Source organism: Sapajus apella, unplaced genomic scaffold, assembly GCF_009761245.1.
Source record: "Sapajus apella isolate SASKATOON/1434 unplaced genomic scaffold, GSC_monkey_1.0 scaffold186, whole genome shotgun sequence".
Lineage (NCBI taxonomy): Eukaryota > Metazoa > Chordata > Mammalia > Primates > Cebidae > Sapajus > Sapajus apella.
Window position 1 is genome coordinate 997941 of NW_022437126.1, and position 4784 is coordinate 1002724.

The window sequence follows — 4784 nt, forward strand, 5'->3', positions numbered from 1 at the left end:
CCGGCACTTTGGAGGGCTGAGGCAGGTGGATCACCTGAGGCTAGGAGTTCGAGACCGGCCTGACTAACATGGAGAAACTCCATCTCTACTAAAAATACAAAAATTAGTTGGGCATGGTGGTGCACACCTGTAATCCCAGCTACTAGGGAGGCTGAGGCAGGGAATTGCTTGAAACCGGGAGACGGAGGTTGCAGTGAGCCGAGATCATGCCATAGCACTCCAGCCTGGGCAGAAAGAGTGAAACTCTGTCTCAAAAAAAAAGAAAAAAAAATTCCCAATGTTGGCTGCTCTGCCTATGGAGTAGCCATTCTTTATTCCTTTCTTAATAAACTTGCATTCACCCATGTCTTCCAGCCATCCTTAGCACAAGCCAAATCTCTTATCCTGGTCTATACTGCCTTGTGTGATCTGGCCCCTGCTTTTCTCTCTGACATTACCTGCTACCTGCTACTGCTCTCCTTGCTTATTTCACTCCATCCATAAGACTTTCTCTTTCTCAAACACCATGAGCTCCTTCTGCCTCAGAGCCTTTGTGGAAGCTGGGCTGGCTGCCTGGGTTCTACCCTGTCTCACCTGAAATGCTACCTTCTATTGCTAAGCCTTTCCTGATCTCTCCATCTAGAGGGCATGCTCTCTGCTGAAGCCATGTTCTATCACATCACTGTGTTTTTTTTTTTTTTTTTCATAGAATATGTTTCCATTTAGAATTTCCAGGAGTCTGTTTCTTGTTTGTTTGTTTATTCCCTGTCTCTCTCCAGTACAATGAAAGCTTCATGACTGCAAAGACCTCATCTGCCTCGATAGCTGCTGCATTGCCAACACCTAGAACAGTTTCAGGGACATAATAGGTGCTCAATAAAGATTCACTGAAAACACAAACAAGTGAACTCCCTCGCATCCCTGATCTTCCACTTGCTGCTTGGATTTATTGCATGCGTGCTTGAATTTGCTCCTCTGTTATGGAGACTCTACCCTCCATTTACATCTGCTTCTGACATTTCCGATCAACCTCTCAGATAAAGCCCTGTCCCTGGAATTTTCTGTAGCACTGGGAAAGGAAAGCTAATGCACAGTTTGACTGTGTGTTTAGACTTTGGGTGATTGGAGTAACTGCTTCCTATTTCACAGCTACTCGACTCTGTGGAGAAATATTTCTACAAGCATTTTGCCCTCAGTCTCGCTCCTTCTGCATGCTAACTTTGTGCTCTGAGACAGCAGCCCTGCTTCCTGGCAGCACCTGAGCCTCACAACCAAGGAGGCCACCAACAAAGAGGTGCTGATTCTCCCTCCTGTTTGGAAACTCCTGGAGGACGCCGAGTGCGGTAGCACACGCCTGTAATCCCAGCACTTTGGGAGGCCGAGGTGGGCAGAGGAGTTCAAAACCAGCCTGGCCAACATGGCGAAACTCTGTCTCCACTAAAAATACAAAAATTAGCCAGTTGTGGTGGCATGCACCTATAGTCCCAGCTACTCAGGAGGCTGAGGCAGGAGAATCACTTGAACTTGGGAGGCAGAGGTTGCAGTGAGCTGAGATCACACCACTGCACTCCAGCCTGGGCAACAGAGTGAGACTCTGTCTCCAATCAATCAATCGATTAATCAATAATATGGTTTAGCTGTGTCCCTAAATCTCGACTTTATCTCCCAGAATTCCTGCATGTTGCGGGAGGGACCCAGGGGGAAGAAATTGAATCATGGGGGGCCGGTCTATTTCAAGCTATTCTTGCAATAGTGAATAAGTCTCACTAGATCTGATGGGTTTACTGGGGCCTTCCCCTTTTGCTTCTTTCTGATTTTCTCTTGCCATCACCCTGTAAGAAGCATCTTTCGCCTCCACCATGATTCTGCGGCCTCCCCAGCCATGTGGAACTGTAAGTCCAATTAAACCTCTTTTTCTTCCGGGTCTTGAGTATGTCTTTATCAGCAGTGTGAAAATGGACTAATACAATAAATAAATAAACATTTTTATTTTCAAATATGCAGCTTTTAAAGCCAGATTGGGAAAGCTTCTTGAATTTTTTAATCATTTTTTTAAATGATGAGAAATGTTTCTAATTACATTTCAAAGCTATGATGTAGCAGTTACAGTTCCAATGCAGTTATTTTAAGAGCAAAGCTTGTGAAACAGTATCACTTCTGACAAATTCTTCACTTTCCTCAGTTATGATTCAGGGCCTCTTGTGTCCTCTCAAATTCTAACTGTTCTCTTTGGGGCTGAAACCTTATCCCGGCTGTCCACATCATCTTCAAGCCAGCAACCAAGTAGAAAGGATTATGTTTACTGTAGTTCTCAAAACGTGGGAGAGCAGAATCACTTGTTGTGGTTGTAAAAACACAGAATGCTGAGCTGCACCCTAGATGTAGTAACTGGGGGTGGGGGCGGGTTTCTGGGGGTGGGTCCAGAACATCAATTTGCTTTTTTTTGAGATGGAGTCTCACTCTGTCACTCAGGCTGGAGTGTGATGGCAAGATCTTAGCTCACTACAACCTCTGCCTCCCAGGTTCAAGCAATTCTCCTACCTCAGCCTCCCGAGTAACTGGGATTATAGGCACGTGCCACCATGCCTAGCTAATTTTTGTATTTTTAGTAGAGACTGGGTTTTGCCATGTTGGCCAGGCTGGTCTCTTAACTCCTGACTTCAGGTGATCCACCTGCCTCGGCCTCCCAAAGTGTTGGATTACAGGCGTGAGCCACCGTGCTCAGCCTGTTTTATTACTTTATAGTACAGGGAATATAATTTCAGAAACCTTGGTTTATCCAGCAGCTTTCTTAATTTGGGCAAATGTCCCTGATGATGGACTTAGGAAGTTTCTTGAGAATAAATACCACTATTTAATTTTCTCATACAAATAATTTTTTCCAAAGAGGTGTACATGGTCCCAGGAATGTTAGATGACTCTTCCATTGCCCTCTTGCTAAGATGGGGAGGATGGGGACTTGAATCCTTAAAACAATAAAAATATTTTCTTTTTTTTGAGGCAGGGTCTCACTCTGTCACCCAGGCTGGACTCCAGTGGTGCAATCTTGGCTTACTGCAACCTCCACCTCCCAGGTTCAAGCGATTCTCCTACCTTAGCCTCCCGAGTAGCTGGGAGTACAGGCACATGCCACCATGCCTGGCTAAATTTTTTTTGTATTTTTGGTAGAGGCAGGGTCTAATCATGTTGCTCAGGCTGTTCTTGAAGTCCTGGGCTCAAGTGATTCCCCCACCTTGGTCTTCCAAAGTGGTGGGATTATAGGCATGAGCCACCATGCCTGGCCTAAAAACATTCTTTAATATTTAAAGATTCATAAACAATTAACATGATTTTGAGAAAGAAGAGCAAAGGGATAGACTGTCCCTACCAGACATTACAATGCTACAGCAAGAAAAAGTGTGACATGTCATAGAAACAGGCAAAATAGACAGAATAAAATGGCGTACAGAAAGAGACACAGTTATATGTGAGGGGAAGAGGTAGAGCTGGGAAACCTGACTCACTAAATGGATTTTTAAAAAATGGCTCTCTAGGCATGGTTGCATGTGCTTGTAGTCCCAGCTGCTCAGGAGGCTGAGGTAGGAGGATTGCTTGAGCCTGGGAGTCTGAGGCTGCAGTGAGCCGTGATGGCACCACTGCACTCCAGCATGGGTGACAGGGAGAAACCCTGTCTCAAAAAAAGTCTCTGGGCTTATGGAATGCTTCATCCATTCTGGAACTACAGAAGAGAAGATGAAGAAAGGAGAAGGAGAAGGAGAAGGAACAAATGCTTCATCCATCATCATAGCATTCCATATGCATTATTTCTGACCAAAGAGCTCATTTCACAGCAAACAAACTGTGACCAAAGGCCCACGCTCATGGAATTCACTGTTCTTACCATGTTCCTCATTGTCCTGAAGCAGCTGGCTCGATGGAACTGTAGAATGGTTCTTTGGAAGATTCAATTATAGTTCCAGTTAGATGGCCACACCTGTGGGGCTGGGGCAGTGTGCTTCAGAAGGCAGTGTGTCCTCTCAATCAGTATCCAACATATGGTATTGTTTCCCTCATAGCCACGATTCCCAGGTCTGGAAGTCAAGGGATGGGAATGAGAATAGTCTCTTCTCACCATTACTCCTAGTGATCCATTAGCAACACTTTTGCTTTCCAGCCCCATGAATGGTCTAGAGATTTTGGCTCCAAAGGGATAAATGCTTCCAACAGGGGCACAACGGTGATTCCAATGAACTGGAAGTCGAGACTGCCACCCAGCCACTTTGGGATCATGGCTCTGAATCAACAGGCAAAAAAGGAGTACTGTCTGTGGTAACTGATCCTGGCCATCGAGAGAAAATGGGGCTCTTCTGGGGACGTTGTCTACAGGCACTCAGAATGGTCCAGCATTTGACATACCGTCTCGGGCTTTCCTACTATACGGCCTCTAACAAAACTAGGCTGTCCCGAACCCCTGGTAATAGAATTATTTATCTTTATACCAAGAAGTTTGGGAAAGCACCAGACTTCGAGGGATTCCTGCTGTAAGACCTAAAGTTCTTATGAGGTTGCTCAAAACAGAGAGACGTGTCAGTAGGGCCTATGGTGGTTCCATGTGTGCCAAATGCGTTCGTGACAGGATCAAGCATTCTTTCCTTATCGAGGAGCAGAAAATCATTGTGAAAGTGTTGAAGGGATGCCGGGCGCGGTGGCTCAAGCCTGTAATCCCAGCACTTTGGGAGGCCGAGGCAGGTGGATCACGAGGTCAACAGATCGAGACCATCCTCGTCAACATGGTGAAACCCCGTCTCTACTAAAACTACAAAAAA